At 39.4% G+C, this 19,450-nt stretch overlaps 1 protein-coding gene across 2 annotated transcripts in view; it reads left to right on the top strand.

Moving 5' to 3' along the window:
* Nucleotides 1–15,309: 15,309 nt before the first annotated feature.
* Nucleotides 15,310–19,450, top strand: part of PLD1 (phospholipase D1) — a 215,795-nt gene continuing 211,654 nt past the window's right edge. For both annotated transcript variants that reach the window (XM_037525110.2, XM_037525109.2), the window contains exon 1: nucleotides 15,310–15,366. The gene's annotated coding sequence lies outside the window, so the exon portion shown is untranslated. The remainder of the gene's footprint in view (nucleotides 15,367–19,450) is intronic.

The raw sequence follows: 19,450 nt of genomic DNA, 5'->3' as shown, positions 1-19,450 counted from the left end.
ATAAAAACTCTGACTCCCTCGGCCACACCATTTTCCTCTACCTTTACTTCCACCTGCAGAATTGTAGGATTTCATGCCAGTTCTCCAGGAAAATGTGCCCCCTCTCTCTTTGGGACTCTGCTGTTGCTCCCACAGTCATTTCCTCCAGCTGCCTCTAGGTGGCTCTGTGCCCAGAGTCTTCATCCTGCAGCTGACGTGATTCTCCAGCCGCTGCTGTTTGTCAGTGACAGTTGGTCACGGTATGGTCTATAGTCCATTACCTTTTGACCAAGCATCCAGTTTGATTCTCCTTCCTTGAGAGGCTTTTTCTCCAGGGGATTCCTCAGCCTTATAGTTATACAGCTGTTCCCAGAGCTTCCCTAGGCTTGTCTTAATTTGCAGAATTTTCAGTTGGATGCTCTAGTGATATGAAAATTGAGGCGCTCAGTAGTCATGGCCAACTGCTTTGTACTTAGCACCATCTGACTCTATAGAAAAGGAAGGAAGGAAGGAAGGGATAGATTTTAAAAGAATGAAAGAAAAAGACATAGCTAAATGCAATGAAATTTAATAATGAGTTGATTAAATGAGAGAGTATATGTAGTCATTATTTAAAGACTTTTGGCAAACAGTCAACAGTTTCAATCAAACCAACTAGCAAACTCTTCTTATAGGAGATGCCTTTGGAAAAAACTCTTTCTCTGCTCAGCATCAAATCCACATTCATGATTTTAGCAAATGTAAGTGGAAAACCAAAAACCACCTTCTATTCTTCAGTCTCAAATTCAGTTGTGGGCTGCACTGTAGAAAGTTTAACTCTAATTTCCAAGGTCCTTAAGCAACTTTTTTTCACAAATGCTTGCCTGAGGAAGGAAGTTACAAATTAGGGAAATTGCGTAAGGTATCTGTTCTTTGGTTAATTTAATCATCTAGCTCCAGAAGTGTGTGAACTTCAAGACTGCAGCAGCTGTAGCATTGCTCCCCTGGTGCTGGGGAATGTGTCCACAATTCTCTGGAATGAGGAGCACAACTCTCTCCCAGTCTTTCTCCCCCAACTCAATGCAACTGGGTAAATGAGGGCATAAATCCTCTCACCCCCACGCCCCACACCTCTGGCCTGTACCCCAGTTCTTGTATGCATAAATAAAACATTAATAAATAAATGTTCAAGAGTAAAGATTGTCATCAAATTAGAGAATAGAAAAATATGACTTACCTTTATCCAATTGGGACTTGTTTTTTTCTTTAATTAATGTTGCCTAACATCACAGTATCTTTGATCTTAAATCTTACTGAACTCTTGTTAAACCAGTCGTCTTGCATGCAATGTATGTAGTACTGCTTTGTCTAACTGTACACTTATCTCTGCCTAAGTCGTTAGTAATTTTAACCCATCTTCTTTTCTATTGAAGTCATTATGACTCTTGATACTGATATTTACCCTCAGTTTCCATGTGCAAATTTAATAAGCACAAATTTTTTTATTTCTATTTAAGTGATTGATTAGATGAGCTTCATGCACTCCTGAGGTAATCCACTGCAGAACATGCTGTAGGTTAGCATTCATACACTTTTAGGATAGGATCATTGAGTCAGTGTTGGTTCCGCATAATAAAATCAGAAATCAGGAATGTCGTGTATATATTTTCTCTTGATTTATAAGTCCAGTAGTTCTATCTAAATATTGTATTGGTCTCATTCATGATAAGTAATTTCTAGGGAACTCTTTTTTTTAATTTATTTTTATTTATTTATACATATAATAACTGGGGTGTAAATCAGAGGTGTGGGGAGTGAGAGGATTCACCAGAGACAAAGTGGGGAGCATAATAAGTGGATCTACTGAAATACACTGCCAAGGGGAGCAGTCTGAGAGACAGGAGAGGTCTGCTGCATCATGTGGGTTAGCTCCCCAAGCCCAGGGATCCAATTCAAGCCACAATGGCTAGTGATAGCTTGATAGAGCTGACACTTTAACCCCTGCACCACCGGGGAGGCCCCTGATAGGGAACTCTTGCTGGCTCACTTTGATTCTTCTTCATCTGAGAAAAATAATTCCCCACTAGCTTTATGTTTATTAAAGTAATAAGTGATCCTCTATAAATGAGTTTATAAGATAAGGCATAAAGAAGAATAAAAGCCACACAAAAACAATTTGGTGAATTTCCTTTCAGCTGCCTTTCACTCCATCCTACCCCTCCTCTCTGCACAGACCTTAGCCCCTTCCAGGTTTTTACTCTGTTCCTTCCCTTACCCCCACTCAAACAATTAGACAATAGTCTCCAGGCACTTTGAGGGGACATACATACAATAAAACCAGTAAAAAGGGTGAGAGAATCTTGACCTTTAAGCTTGAAAGTTGCAAAACTACAAAATAGCAATGCCTGCATGAGTATTTGTAGAATAACTATTTTTGAAACAGGTCAGAGAAGTCAAGGGAGCCTGAGGTGTAGACGTGGAGTTATCACAGGCAGGAGCAGCCCAAGATGGAGAGCTCATGGTCTCTGCCATTGATTGGTACTGGAAATCCAAATGAATGCCAGTCAGTGCCCCGGTGTTCCTGTTGATGTCCACTGCAAGCTACCAATCAAGAGTGGCCAGTCAGTTGTCTTATGAGTTATATATTAATACTGGACAAGGTTTTGCCCTATTTGACTCAACCATCTCTTCAATAGCCACAAATAGAATCAGAGAAATAGATTACTCAGCTTTTGCTAGCTCGAAGTACTACCTATGTTGAAGGAATTTGAGGCCCAGATAAAAAATTGTCATATGCCCTTCAACATCCCCCTTCAACTTCATGCATTTTGGGGAGTCTCAGGGCTGCTCTAAATCTTAAGCTCTCCAGTGCAGCGTCCTGGTCTCTGCCAAAGCCAGGTGCTTCCACTACCCCTACATCTGGGTAGCTATAAAGGTCCCTTCTCACCCTCCCTGCACAGGCTCCAACCCCCAAGATCAATCTGTACCCCAAGTCTTGATGCCACCAGCCCTCCTGGTGCTTGACAATTCATTTGCTCAAACAACACTAAGTTAGAATGTTCTTTTGGCCCATATAGGTTTTCTTCCTCGGGTACATACATATTGTGATATCTTATGATTTGTTTACATATATATTTAAATTCCCACTGAGGATAAATGCGTTTTTGTTGATTTATTTGCCAATTTAAATATTCTTTTGCCGACTGTTGGTGTAGTTCCTCTTTTCTTTGTTTCATTTTATGTTCCCAAATTACGAGCAAACCCTTTCTCAGAGAGTTGGGAAATAATCTCTTTTGAGGTCAGATGCCTTGAAGTCACTGAAAAATCTGACTAATTGTCATATGGAATAAAAAAATTATGGGACTAACTCATGTCTTTACCTACCACTTTAGTATAAATTTTTCATCACCGTTATGAGAACTGAATAAATCCTGGGGCTCTTAGTTCAAAGAATCACAATCTAACAACCACAAATAGCAACTTTTTAAAATTGCATGATTTTTTTATCGAGGTAGTGTTGGTTTACAGCACTGTATATGATTTGGGGGTATAGGTTCACAACTCTCACAAATAGTAACTTTCAAAGAGTGCTCATATTTATATATCACAAAGTCCACACAAATGGATTCATTTCAATTCAATTCATACTTTCCACCAGCAATATTCTGCTCAAGTCATTTGTGCAGTCACACCAGATTCTCACAGCCACATACTCTACTCCACTTGCCCTCCACTCCATTCCCTACACAGATTTCTTCCCCTCCCTTCCCTACTCCCTCCTAGGTCTATATCATGCGGATTAACCTAGCTTCTCTGCCTGAGTTCTCTCCCCTTTCATATCTACCTTTCTTGTCCAGTTCCTTCTTACCCATTCTCTTCATTACAATTCACAAAAAACAAGGGTAAGAAAGGTGTTTAGGCACATTCTTACCTTGATCATTTTTGTTCTGGTAACATCTGGAACATTCCATAAAACCCACCACACTACAGTCTGTAGCACCCAAAACCTCTGACATCACTAGGAACCACAGTTTGCGCCTACGTGCAAATAACTCTACACCACATCAGAGACCTAATAAAACTCTTAGAAGAAACCTAGGACAAAGTTTCATGACATTGGATTTTTCAGTGATTTCTTGGATATGACAATAAAGGCACAAATATCCAAAGGAAAAAATAATCAAACTGGATTTCATGAAAATTTTCAAAATCTGTGTATCTAAAGATGCCATCCACAAAGGGAAAAGGCAGAGGAATGGGAGGAATATTTGCAAATAATAGATTTGATGAAGTATTGATATAAGACTAGCTAGAGAACTAAATTCAAAACAACAAAAACAAACAACCCGATTAAATAATGGGCAAAGGACTTGAATAGACATTTCTGCAAAAAAGACATGAAGGGCCAATGAGCACATGGAAAGATGCTCAATGTTACTAATCAATAGGGAAATACATATCAAAACTACAATGAGATACTACCTCATACCCACCAGGATATTATAAAAAAATGTTATGCTATCAAAGAAAGTAAGTTTTGGTGAGGAGGTAGAGACACTTGAGCCTTTGTGCACTCTTGGTGGGAATGTAAAATGGTATTACCACTGTGGAAAACTGTATGGTGGTTCCTCAAAACATTAAAAATATAATTACCATATCATCCAGTAATTCCACTTCTGAGTATATACTCAGAATAATTGAAAGCAGGGTCTCCTACATCTGTGTTCATGCCAGCATTATTCACAATTTCAAAAAAAGAAGCAACACAAGTGTTCAGCTATTGATGAGTAGATTAAACAAACAATATATGTTATATACACACGAGGGAATTTTATTCTGTCTTCAAAGGGAAGGAAATTCTGAAATATGCTACAATATACAAGAAACTTCAGGATATATGCTAAGTGAAATAAGTCAAACACAAAAGGATAAATACTGTATGATTCTACTTATAAGGGGTACTTAGAATAGTCAATATTATAAAGTCAGAAAGAAGAATGGTGGTGCCAGGAAAGAAAGGGAAATTATTGTCTAACAGGTATAGAGTTTCAGTTTTACAAGATGAGTTATGGGGATGGATGGTGATTACAGTTGCACAATAATGTGAGTGTATTTAACACCACTGAACAGTAAACCTACAAATAGTTATGACAGTAAATTTCATGTTATGTTTTTTTCTCCATAATAAAACAGAGAAAAAGAATATACATTTTCTCCCAAGATTTTCCTTATTCCTACCTTAAGAACCTGTCCTTCCTTATGGGTCAGAATTTCATCCCAACTTGCAAATCTCTTCATTGCAAAGAAAGTGTGAGGAAGGTAACCTCAAGATTTTGTTTTCCTGTCACAGATGATGGAACTGAGCCACAAGAAAAACAGAATGGTAACATCCTTTTACCAGCATGAGAATTGCAGGGGATGTAACCTTTTGGTTTCCTTGTGGGTCACAGTTCAGTCATCTGTGACAGGAAAGCATTATCCAGAGTATCTAGCTCGCCAGGCAATTTATAATTTATTCCTTAAACAATTGTCACTTAATCTCTCTCCCCTTTCACCCTCATTCCCTCCCTTTGGCTCATGAATTCCCTGCAAGTTTCTGACTTCCTAATTTGGAGAGTTCAAGATTTAGTCTTTCTATTCTCTTTATGTCTTTGAACAGATTTTAACTCATTAATTGCTATCGCCAATATTTTTATGTAAAAATTTGCTGACACATACGGAATTTGTGTGAAACTGCAAGCTAATATCCCTTACTACCCACATGCTATAACTGGCGTACAGCCAGATGAATTGCATGAAAACAAAAGCACCAAGGATAAAAATTAATTTGTACATTCCTCATTTAAAACTATTGAACCTAGATTGTTTCAACATTCATTACAAAAATCATTCTCTCTTAAATGCTTGTCTAACAGATTTTATTTAACTTCTGGATATGTAAACAAAGTTATGAGGAAACATTCCTTGGTTTGTGTATATTATATAGTAATCAACCTATTTTCATAGGACCACTATCTCAAACCGTACACAAAACTCAATTCAAAATGCATAAAAGGCTTGGAAATAAGACCTGAAACCATAAAATATATAGAAGAAAATATGGACAAAACACTCCATGATAAAAACTTCAGAAACATCTTTTCAGACTCATCTTCAGAAGCAAGGTAAATAAAGGCAAATATAAACGAGACTACATCAAACTGAAAAGGTTCTGTAGAGTGCAAGAGACAGTAACCAAAACAAAGAGACAGCCTGCTGAGTGGTAGAAAATATTTGCAATCATACATCCAAGAAGGGACCGATTTTGTAGAAAGAGATCATACAAATTAACAAATAGTAAACAACCCAATCAAAAATGGGCAGAAGAACTAATAGATAACTCCTTCAAAGAAGACATGCAGATGGCCAAAAGGCATGTGAGAAAATGTTCATCATCACTTATCATCAGTGAAGTACAAATCAAAACCACAATGAGATACCACCTCACACCTGAAACACTTGGGACTGGTGAGAGGGTGGAAAATAAGAAATGTTCTTACACTATTGGTAGAAATGCAGGATGGTCCAGCCCCTATAGAATGAAGTGTGGAGATTCCTCAAAAGACTAAAATGTATCTACCATATGACCCAGCAATTCCACTCCTAGGTATCTACCCAAAAAATACAAAAATACTAACTTGAAAGGAAACCTGCACTCCAGTGTTTATAGAAGCACTATTTACTATAACCAAGATATGGAAACAACCTAAATGCCCCAGAACAGATGAATGGATCAAGATGTGGTACACACACACACACATTGGAATACTACTCAAAGATCATGACATTTGTGGTAACATGGAAGGGATTATGCTATTTGAAGTGAACCTGAAAGATAAACACCAGGTAGTGTTAATATGTAGAGTATAAAGAAAGGATCAAAGACAGAATTTAAAACGGACCTGAAACTTGACTATAGATCTGAGGTATACTAGGGGAGGGGAAGAGAAAGAGGTGGTGGGACATGGGAAGAGAGCACAATGGACTATGGTGGAGGACTATGGGTACTTTAGTGGGAATATTATGGTAACCACATCTGAGGGAGAAATCCTATATTATAGAAGAAGAAAAAGGATGTAAAATCCTATATTATAGAAGAAGAAAAAGGATGTAACATGTTGATACATCAATAATAATAAAATAGTAACAACAACAACAACATATTTGTTATAGGTAGTACAAATACCTGACCCCTTTAATAGAGTATGGTTTGTCTGAAAATTTTACACACTAAAATTTTTATATTTTGTGATAATTCACTTTCATTTCTCCTTAATTTTCAACACATTATGTGTATTTTTTAATTATATACATTATATATAAATTAATTATATAAATACACATTATATAAATTAATTCCACTTCAAGATAAGTGATACTGCAACAATTAAAGGGGCTTATTGTTTTGAAAGAGTTGAAAGTTACTACAAAAAGGAACAATTTAATGAAAAAGGAAAATATATTCCCAAGATAATGAATTTCATAATAGTAACAATGTCTTGTGGAAAGGCCATTTCAATGTATCCACTGTTGGAAGAATTGTTTTGGCTGGAATAAAATTCGGATTCTGAGATAAAGATAGATAACTTGAAATATAAATTTATTCACTGCATCATTCAGAGGCAAAGAAGTTGGTAGCAAAGAAGTTGAAACTAGATGTATACAAATTGTTACAAGATATGAGTGATATAGATAATTGTATAAAAGCCAGAACTTTAAACAAAATTTAACTAAACTACTTACGCTTCCTGGTAGAGATGATAATGAAAATATTTTGTCTCACAGACAAGCTCAACAGTTTTATCAATGCTGAGTATTTCAGACTTGTCAAAATTAAAGGAACTGCACCTTCTTATTTTCTAAAAACACCAGTATTCCACATTCTTTCTTTTCCATTATAACAAGTGCCTATCAATTCTATGATAGTGAAGTAGAATTTTAAAATAATTGACACTGACCCTTCAAAAGAAAAGATTCATTTTAACAGCAATTTAGAGAGTTTCAGCTTTTGAAAGAAACTTGGGCTATGGTGAGAGCATTCTGAAAGTGGACTATTTAGAAGTGTTTCCTCTGAGCTAATCAATTTCAGAAAACGTGTCACCTATAAAAAAATTCTCATATATGCCCACTTTATAAAGGTTGGAATTAGATATTTTTAATTCATTAAAAAAATCTTCCCCCAAATGACTTCCAGTTGGGGTTTGAATCTGTCAAATACAAGTGTTAAAGACATATATGTAACACCTTCGATTAACTGGCCAAAAAAATTTTATTCTAAGATATGAATGAATTGGTGAGTGTTGAAAAAAGTTTTTAAAGTCTTTTTGCTTGTCTGCAGGATTGCTCAATCCTTCCATCATTCAGGTCCTTTTTGTCCCATTCACAACTCTATAATCTCAAAAGTTCTGAAATCTAAAAGTTTTGATGGTAACTCACTTGGGCAGCAAATAATGACTTCATTTGATTTGAGGTCACTTACATCTTTCTTTTTTTCCAGGTGGTGAATTTATTCATGACTTTTAATACGATATGTGAGGGTGTTTATATTATGATGTGTCGCCATGGTCCTTACTGGGGGTGTTACATAATATGTACTACACGAATTATATAAAATTTCCAAAATTCAAAAAACTCTGAATATCCTTAAATTCATCAGGTTTTTGAAGATTTTGGGCTTTGCCATCCTGTGCTGGTTCCTAACTATTCGATGAATAAAGATGTATATCAGATGAGTAAAGAATTGCAAAGCTTCCTTAATGATATGCAGGGGCCTTTTTCATTTTATTTTAATGTTAGGAATTTATCATTCTGAAATTTCTTCCTGAGGTTTTGATATTATAAGAATAAAGGAGTCATATCTCTGGGCAGAGGGCAATTCAAAGTGAGCATGCAAATCAAATAGATTTTCCACTAAAGAAATTATACCTTTTTATCTCATTTTTTTTCATTCGAGTTGAATTTATATGCCCAGGAACAGTCTGAGTTCAACTGAAGCTGAGAGCTCAGTGGCTCCTGAGAGTTGCTTTTGTTCTATGTGGGGCGTGAGGCTTGGGGAGTCTTGACTGGCCTTTACACACTGGACTAAGGCATGACTTTGAGCATCTTTTAGTGCAACAGATTGTGCAAATGTGAACAACTATACCAGCAGCAGTTTAGCGTGTGTGCCCTTAGGATTACATTTCTACTGGAAAATGAATAATGATACAGGAAGATGAAAATGTTTTCCAAATCCCTTAACTGTTAGCAAATGTTTGCCAAGAAAACACTTCCGTAATTCTCTGGAGGTTCTAAAAGATTAGAAGACACATGGGCAGGGATCCAAATGGCTCTCGGCCTGGGACGTTTTTGCCATTCTTACTATCACTAAAGATATCTTTTATACTAAATTCTTCTTTTTCTATTTTTTTACTCTAAGTGAAGGCCAAGCAAACGTTTGTAGAAATTTTACTTGCAATATTCAAAGAATGCTAATGTGTAATGGAATCCAAAACTAGATGATTTCAAGATGAGAGGTGTAATATCTAATTTCAATCAGCTTTATAGTTATGAACGAAAAAGCTGAAATTGTTTCGTTTATGTAGGTGATGTCTGAGTCAAAAATCAATGGACAAGAAATTTGTCTTTTTTTTTTGGAAGTGGAAATAAGTGTGGGACAACTGGCCTAAAGGTGCAAAACTGAGATCTAGAAGACAAAATTGTAATAACCCAAACTTATATTTCAAAACTGGAGCGTTTGTTTAGCTAAAGATGAAAAATTTAATCGTGATGTCACTAATTGGGCCCCACAGACACCGTCACCAATTTGTCTTCCCATGAATTCTACCTGTCAATGAATAACAGAAGCCCTTGCTGAATAAAGCTCATCCTGAATATTTATTTCTCCTTCTTGGTTTTCCTGAATGTTGGTTTCTTTCCTATTCATATGAAAATGCAGACTCAGAGCACTTCCATGACTGTCACTTGGATTGAGTTTAGACGTGTTTGGACGGTGGCTTTGTCTTCATGCTTTTACTCTTACCACCAGAGTTTGCTCTCCATATAGCAGTCAGTGAGGAGATTCTAGAACAAAAGCCACATTACCTTACTCTGGCCCATCACTTGCCATATTAATGACATTCAGTGAAACTCCTGTTTCTTCAGAAATTACTTCCTGCCAGCCCTCTGACAACATTTTCTAATTTTTTTCTTCTCCCTGACTCAATTCACATTTTCCTCCTTACTCTTCTTTGAAAATACCAAATACATTTTTACCTTATGGCCTTTGTACTTCCTGGTCCCCCAGCCTGAATGTTCTTTCCCCAGATATCTGCAAGGTTTGCTCTGTCTCTTCTGCTCCAGTGGCAGAAGCCTTTTTCTTGCCAATCTCTCCTCATTCTGAATTCATAAATCTTTGCCTTTTCCTTAAGCTTGGTTTTATATTTCTTTATGATCTCTATTACCTGACATCTTTTAGATGTGTTCTACAGACACTCAGATGTTGAAGCAGTATCCAAAGCTACTAAACAGTGCCTGCAGCAGACTGGGCTTGGGTGATTTAGGGAGTGAGTACTTACATTTGATATTAAGTCTAAAAGTTGATACTATATACATGTTTGGATAATTTAACTTTGGAAAAAATGTTGGTTTTTCTTTATTATGTGTCTCTACAGTCATTACTTTCTTGAGGTTAATTTTTACTGTGTAATTAGGGGACATTTTTGGACTCTGAGTACAGTTGTTTTTATAGTTATTTTAATACAATTATTGCAAGCAATCAGCACACAAATATATTATTCTAAACAAATATTCACTGTTTTAAATGCTCTTGCAAGTTTTCTTACTTAATAATCATGAGATATATAAGTATATATATGTACAAATCCACGAAAGTGAATACAATTTTAAAAGGTATGTTAGTAATGAATATGTAGAGATTTTTAAATTTTTTTATTTATTTATGCATCCAAGAGCTGCGGTTCAGGCCAAAGGTGCAGGGGGGGTGAGAGGACTCACCAGAGACAGAGTGAGAAGCAGAACAGGAGGACTGACTAAAATACAATGCAGAGGGAAGCAGCAGGTGAGACAGGAGAGGTCTGCTGCACCATGTGGGTCACCTCCCTGGCGGGGGATCGAACTCGCGCTGCAGTCGCTGCAGTTAGCTTCACAGTGTTGAGACTTAACCCCTTGCACTACCAGGGAGGCCCTAGAGATATTTTAAATTAGTTATTAGACTTCTTTAGTGACTGTGGAGGAGTTGAATTTTTCAGGGTCAGCTGGATATGAAAACTCTTCAAATGAACTGCTTAGAGGTAACTGAGAAGACATCTCTGGTGTTTCAGTTGGAGCCCCTTTTGAAAGAGTCATGGGGAGGCGACCCACACACTGACTGTTTTTTTTTTTTTTTAATTTTTTTTTTTAATTTTTTTTTTTAATAGAGGCATGTTTTATTTATTTATTTGTTTGTTTGTTTGTTTTGTTTATACATGCACTGGGTACAGTCAGAAGCACGGGAGGGTGAGAGAATTCACCAGCGCCAGAGCAGGGAACAGAGCAGGCAGAAGGACCGAAGTACACTGCTGAGGGGAGCAGCGGGCGGCAGGAGAGGTCTGCGCGCCATGTGGGACCCTCCTCTGGTGGCCGGGGAGCAGCCGGGGATCGAACCGGCGCCGCAGAGGCCGCGGGCAGCTTCGCAACCCAGCGCTCAACCGCTGCGCCACCGGGGAGGCCCCATACACTGACTGTTGATGGAAGAAATTAAGAAACATATGAAACTAAATATGAACAGAGACGATGCTTTTGTACCCCTTGGCAATTTTTACTCTATTCCTCATTCTCTCTTGAGATGTTTGGTTCTAACCATTGTCATGTATTTCTAAAATTTTTAAGGTTATTAATCACACTGTTCTCATCTTTCATCTGTCCCTGTTAAGTTGACTGAAATGATTTATGGCAGCAGGTGACCCAAGATGAAATATCTTGTTCTGAACTCTGTTTCCAGAGTAGAACAATACTATGGGTATTTAACGGGTAGTAATAATCAGGGGCTTATGAACAAATGGATGAAGTGAATGGTTGCTAATCAGGCAACTGTGAGGTGGACTGAAAACACACTTGTCCCAGAGGTTATGTCAGTGAGGGTTATTGCGGGGAAGCAGTGGATGCAGATTCTTGCTCTCTGAAGGAAAAGGGCAACACAGCTCACAGACTCAAGGCAAAACTGGGAGACAACACTGGGAATAGCAAATACAAAGGAAGCACCAGAAGGTTAAATGCAAACAAACCAGGTAGTGGGAAAGGTCTTTGGATGTCCTTGGTAAGTGCAAAGCTGCTGTTGAGGCTGCTGCTGCCTCTGCTCAGTGAGCCCAACCCCAAACATCACTCGCTGGCTCATTCTTTAAGATCAAGGCCACCTGGTAAATGCTGTGATGGTGGGACTGGAGAGGAAGGATCTGTCCTTGGCCGTGGAAATTGCTGCCCAAAATTGCCCTCCTGTGAAACTATGCGCATTTGGAGGGAGGTAATTGGCTACAAGAAATGACCATGGGGCCTCCCTGGTGGCACAGGGGATTGAGTCCAGCACTATAAAGCTATCTGCAGCCACTGCAGCACTAGGTCAATCCCTGGCCAGGGAGCACATGGGGCAGCAGACCTCCCCTGTCTGCCTGCTCTCTCCTCTGCAGCATATTTCAGTAGATCTGCCTGTTATGCTCCCCATTTGTCTCTGGTGAATCCTCTCACCCCCTGCACCTCTGGCCTACACCCCAGTTCTTGTATGCATAAATAAATAAATCTTTTTTTAAAAAAAGAAATGACCATGGATGTTAGCAGTGTGCATATAAAAATACCATGGAAAATATGGGGGGGCACACTGGTTTACAAATTTTATAAAGGAGTCCCATTTCTGCTAAAAACATTAATGCAAATTAACAAGAAAAGCAATAATATGAATAGTTCATTCCCAACAAAGGTACAAATAATCATCAGACATGAAGAAATCATACTCATCATTATTGAAAACTGATTAAAACAAGGTCGATTTTGCTCTATCATATTTTCAAATTACAAGCAAGGTAACAGTTAATATTGGAAATCATTTTTGCAGCATCTCACAGAACCACAAAAATGCCTGTAAGTGCTAAGCCACTTGTAAACTCTTTTAGGGACTCTATCCTAGGAGTTTAGAAATCTCAACGAGACTGGTATCCACAGTGTCCATTCCAGCAGAACTTATAAACTGCCAAACAATCTTCAGGTATCCTAAAATCCATCAAATTACAAGTTAAAGAATATTTAAAAAATATAAAGTTTTGTGACTGTAAAAAATACTCAATTCATATTCATGGAGAGAAACATATTTTAAAGTGTAAAATTTAATTTTAAGTTAAAATTTAATTTTGCAGCAAAATGTTATGTTGAAGAAAAACAAAAGGAAAATACATTAAATATTGACAGTGGGTGGTGGATTATAGGTAAATTTAATCAAATAACTGATTTCTTGTCAGATAAAAAGTCATATCTACATGTATCCAAATGGATATATATATATTTCTATAAAACAGATTTTCTTATTTCTCTTGACATTGCTGAAGATATCAGAAGATTTGTGAAAAAAACAACTAACAATCAACAAATCTCAGGAAAATGAAAATAATTGCTTTTCGAATCACACTATTTTTAAAACTTATTTTCATCAACCTATTGCTTAAGTTTATCTCCAAACAATACATGGCCATTTTCTACTTTAGTTCTCTCTCTCAGGAAAGTAGGAGTTCAATTATTGTGGGGAGCCCTTAAATAATGATATATATAATTAGAGTTAATAAAGACCTGTTGTTGGATAGCATAAAATGTTTAATGATGACGCTTAGGAATTTGAGATGCAGTTTTGTAGTCAGCTGTTTCTCAATCAAAGTGTTATAATTTCCAAAGACAAGCTTGAAAGAATGCAGTTATTTGTGTGGATAATACTTACCAAATCATCTGTGACTAATAAAACTTGAGAAAGAACGGGAGGAGAGAGTATTCAGCCATTCAGTAATATGCTTGTTTTACATGTGCCAAACTTCTCTTAGGTAATACTCTTTGCTCAGAGTGCCATGTGTCTAATTGTAAAAATCTGTCAGTATCATAGGATTCAAAAGACATCAATCATATTTGTCAACAAGAAAGAGTGATGGCTGCGTGGCTCTTTCAGCATGAAGAAAAGATGTGCTCAAGAGAAAAAAATGTTCAGGGAGGGCTGAGCAACTATCCCGTACGGGAAAACAGAGTTCCAGACTATAATTTCACCGCACATTGGAATGGAACGCTGTATTTTTCATTTCATGTAGTTCCATGTGTGCAGTAAGACATTATGTAACGTGGCCCGTCTCGCCTGTGCAAAATCCACTAAGTGCTTTAAAGGGGCCATGGTTATGAAAAGTGTGGTGTATGTGGAGGCGTTTGCATGCTTCAGCTTTGGCAGAATGCAACATTGTGTAACGAGGTTAAGAGCTGGCCTGCATTCAACCTTTATTCCAAAAGGGCTGCCATTCAAGCCACATGACCAACTGGTTCTCTTTTTCTCAAGACTTTATTTTAAGTGGACTAAAAACATTAAAATTGCTGTACTTGGACAGTTTTATGAGTGGAAAGGGAATTTTCCATATTTTAGTCCCAATTTATTATTTTATGCTAAGATTTCTGAAATATGCACAACTTGACTTTTAAAGACACCAAGACACAAATACCAATCTCCTGCGTTCTAAACCCAGCGACCTCAGGCTGGTTATTTTATTTCTCTGAACCGCTACTGTACTAGATGGTGGTGATTTTATTTCTCTGAAACGCTGCTCTAGGGAGGATCCAGGAGACTACTTACACGTGGTGTCAGCAAAGCTCCTACTTCTTGATGGTGTCGCCTCAGGCAAGTTATTTCACTTTTTCGATCCTGTTTGCTTACTTATAAAATGGGCCAAATCGTGGCTACAAGTTGCAATAAAGGATTAGACAATATAGGCGAAGCTCCTACAACAGTGCTTGGCTCAGGACTACCAGATAATAACAATAACAACAATAATAATAGTGATAATTAAAATGCCACTGAACATTTCCAAAGTTAATGCGGTTGAGTTATGAAACTCTGGGAGAAGTCATAGTAAGAAATCAGACCAAGAGAGAACGCGGGCTGCCCGCGCGCTCCGACCCCCTAGCAGGCGCCGCGACGCACCCGGCCCGGCACCGCTCGCCCCACCCCTACCAGGGCAAATCCGGTTGAAAGTTCCGGGCGGCGGCGCACGCTGCACCCCCTCTGCCTTCCGCTCCTCCCGCGCTCCAGCTGTGCCAGCTGCTGTGCAGCCCCAAGAATCCGCCGCCACCGCGCAGGTGCCTGCGCCCGCCCGCGCGCTGCAGGTAGGAGCTGCGTCCTAGCCCCGGCGCGCTGCGCTCCCGCGGGAGCCTGGTTTCCGGCGCTCTGGTCTGCCGCCCGGGGCAGCTGGCAGCTCCCCGCCCGACTTGGAGGAAACCTTGGCAGCGGCTTTCGCGGCGAGCGCCAGCTTCTCGCCGCCTTGAGGGCGAGATCGCTTGTGCGCGCCTCGGGGCTCAGCTCCTGCAGGGTGGACACCGACGACTTCGGCACGCGCTGTGCCAGGGCGCGCGGCCGCCTGCAGTGCTGAGCCGCGCTGGCTCCGGGCGGAGGTTGGGGGCGTCCCCTTGCAGCCTGCCCCCGCCCATTCCGCCGCGGGATCCCCGGGCTCGGTGGCCGAGGTCCCCACGCCGTCTCGCGCGCCCGAGGCTCACGTGCGCTGCTGGGATGACGGGGACGGCGGGCCCTCGGGGACCAGCATCCCGGACCATCGGGACGTGCTACGTTCCAGGGCCGAGAGCCAGCTCGCCAGCTGCGCGGCCCCTGGCGTGTGGCCACACAGCTGTTCATTGTGGCGACCCAGAAGGGATGACACCGCCGAGGTGCTGCAGGGCGGGGCTTGCTTTTCTCTCTCGGCTTCGCGACCTGGGGTTCACTCCCGGGAGTGCGGGGCCTCGGGCCTCCTGTAGGGTTTGTGAGGTCCTTTGGAACCTTTGGAGCCGCCCTTGTCGCCCCTGTGTTTACCCCTCCTGGCCTCACTTTATTGCCTTCTTTACTTCTTCTGTCAAATACTCATGGAAGTAGATTCTAAAAGACCACGCAGGTTTTTGCGTTTCATCATCCCTAGGTCTTTCCCCAGAATGTGAAGTTCTGTTCACTTTATCTGCCTGGGCTGCGGATTTCTGTTCAGATAACTCTGTGGGCCTTCCTGGGGCCTCTGGGAGACTTAGTAACCAGAGCTGTATAAATTGGCTAATGAATGGTGTTGCAGTAAGAGTTTAAAGAGTGAAAAGAATCTACAGTTTGAGCTGTTAACAGACAGTACATTTACATATTCCCTATTTGAATAAGAAGCTGTTTCAGTGCTAAATGTTTTGTAACATCTTTACAAAAGAATTTGTACACAACCTTTTAGCTTGAATTTGTACATAAATTCAATGTTGTTTGGGGACTGTTAAATGTTGTTTGGGGACTGTTTAATTGTGCTTCCAGCCTTTCTTCTGAGGATGGAGTACAAGTCACCATCCATATAAAAAGTGTGAGTAATTAGAATTTGAGGGAAATGTATTATTACCATGTTCGCCCCTGATGTCAGAATTTTTATGAACCATGCTGATGAGTGCTTCTGCTACACTCATTTACACTTTGTTGGTTCACTGTAACTAGGTTGTGGGATACCCTACATCTTGGAAGTTGTCTGTTTACTAAGTATGCGTTTATTCATTAAATTTGTTATATAAAAGCACTTTAACAGGATTTTGAAAGTTGTTTATTTGTATAGTGGGAAAATACACCCGGCAATAAATTTGTCATCTTAACTATTATTAAGCCCACCACCATTCCTCTACAAAACTCTCCATCTTTCTTATAGAATTTTAGTAACATTTTAATGATAATGAGTCTATTTATTAGTTTTCTCATTAATCAAAGTTTGAATTCTTGTCTTTTACAGTGGAAAGGTGAAAAAACCATAACCAGGCTATTTAATATTGTGTTAATGCATTCTAAAACACTAGTGTATTTGAGGATAAACTTGTCAGTTATTTCAATGTGTATATAAAAGGACGCTGAGGTTTAGCTATCAAGAGGGAGAAACAGGTAGAGAACTATTGTAGTTGATAGTTTCCTCCCCTTAATATTTAACAGAAAGTCATTTTGTCTCCTTTAGCAGTACAGTAGCACATGACTAAGTTATGCTTGAGTTCAGCTTGTGATACCTTTTTCGTGACTAAAAGCAGTTTTGATCAAGCTAGACGCTGGGTATAGTAATTTCTTCTTCACTTCAGCTGTTTTTTTAAAGATTGATCTTGGAGGACTCAGCACATAAGATATGACACAGTAAACTTGCAGTTAGTCTGAGTCATTGTGTCCATGGCTGTGTGATACTTCATTTTATGTTTACAATCCATTAAGTCTTTGCATTGTTAAACAAAATATGTTCTGCTGGGTGTGGTTCAACTGTTGTTGCAGGGTGAAAATCAGAAATTCTTAACCTGAATTTTTCCCTAAGGCTGTGATGTTTCTGATGAGAAAAGGAGTGGTACAGATTGTAACTTATGGTATCGTGGGAGCATTCCATTATATTAGTTTTGCTAAATTCACAGTGCAGTGTAAAATCTGAATTCCCCATGTTTTATTCCTGGATTTCTAATAAATTCTTTTTTTTTTTAAAGATTTATTTTTATTTATTTATACAAGCACTGGGTACAGTCAGAAGTGCGGGAGGGTGAGAGAATTCACCAGCTTCGCAACCCAGCACTCAACCGCTGCGCCACCGGGGAGGCCCATCATTCCTGGATTTCTAAAACCAGTGTGTGTTAGTGTCATAGTGATACCGTAATTTCAAGTTTTCAGGCAGCGCTGAGTCCCAGCTACTAGACCACCATTTGCTGACACTCAGGCAAGCAAGCGAAAAGAAGCAAATTTGTTTAGAGAAATAGATATATAAGTACAAGTTTATTAAGAAAAAAGGATCAGAAATAAAGTAGGACTCCCAAGCCAGTGGAACCAGCCTAGGGAAATGGAGTCATGCCTCAGGGAATATGTACCTTTCCCCCCTAATTATTCTAAAGCCCCTTCAGTCTCTTTGAGATTGGTTAGTTCTTGGTGGTCTCACTCACTCTGTCTTAATGCCTCTGTGTCTGGAATTACATCTTGCAACTCAGCCCTTATCTTAGAGTCTTTTTTCTTTAACATTCTTGTTCCAGGAATGTCCTGTTGCCCCTAGTGCAGGGGTGGGTGATTAGTCACTTTTGGTATTTGTTGTCCTTATCTCTGGAGCCTTCCTTATTCCTCCAAGGCTTTTCCTATTGTATTCTGACCCCAGAAGCTATCCCTATGACTCTCTTTCTGTTGTGATACCTTTTAATCAACAAACATTATAGTGATAGAATAAGATGAATTACTTATTTAGTGAACACTTGCATGGTGCTTACTGTGTGTTAGGCAGTATTCAAAGCATTTTACCAACATGAATGCATTTAATCTTCAAAATAATCCCATGAGGTAGGTCATAATTTCATCTCCATTTTATAGATGAGGGAGTTTGAGGCACAGCAAGATTGTACAATTAGCACAATGCAAAATTGGGGTTCCTGTCCAGGCAGCTGATCCCAGAGTTCCGACACTGCATTCTCACCAGAAAAATATAACCTGTGGTTCCATCCTCCTATCAGTTTTCTTTTTTCAGGTTGTTAAATTCCTACCTTGTCCCTGTTCCTTGGAATAAATTGACATAATTGCAACCAGAGTACAAATAAAACAATCAGTTCAAATCCTTTATTTTTCACAAGACGAAATTTAGGTGGAGTGTGGTTATGCTCAGGCCTGGGGTTGCTGGGGACCCTCTTCTAGGCCAAGTTTGATGTGGGAACGCTGGCACAGGGCTCCTGGGAGGGTCTCAGAGACCTGGGTATGTATTTTAGGGAAGGAGAGGGGAGGCGTAGTATTTACTAATCAGGGGGGAAATGCCTTAGTATTTTAGTAACTGTCACGACTGTCCTGGAGCTAATCTGCTAAATACAGGCCTGGGTTATGTCGCCTGAAGAGAAGTTTCTGGCGCAGCCAGCCGTGAGAAGTCTTACTGGTTGGGCTTTGCAGTCCCAGACTACTTCCTCAGTTGCTGGTAAAGCCTATGACCCTGGGCTCCCCCCTGGATGCAGGGAATATTTGATGCTGTGCTCAGTTTTTGAGCATTTTGGATTTGGATTTGGGAACCTTGTGAAAGACTCTGACGCAAAAAGAAAACCAGCCAAGAGCAACATGGAAATAAAAATATCTTCAGTTAGTCAGTTCTTTTGCTGGGAGAGAGACTTCTTAGAGAATAAACTGACCAACTGTATATTAAGAACGGGAAAATCAAAGTTCAGTATTCAACAGTGATTTTTTTTCAGAAGTAGGATTTTACAGACA

Source organism: Talpa occidentalis, unplaced genomic scaffold, assembly GCF_014898055.3.
Source record: "Talpa occidentalis isolate TD23 unplaced genomic scaffold, MPIMG_talOcc4v2.1 talOcc4.4, whole genome shotgun sequence".
Taxonomy (NCBI): domain Eukaryota; kingdom Metazoa; phylum Chordata; class Mammalia; order Eulipotyphla; family Talpidae; genus Talpa; species Talpa occidentalis.
The sequence above is the reverse complement of the archived record's forward strand: the minus strand, read 5'-3'. Positions and strand labels throughout refer to the sequence as shown.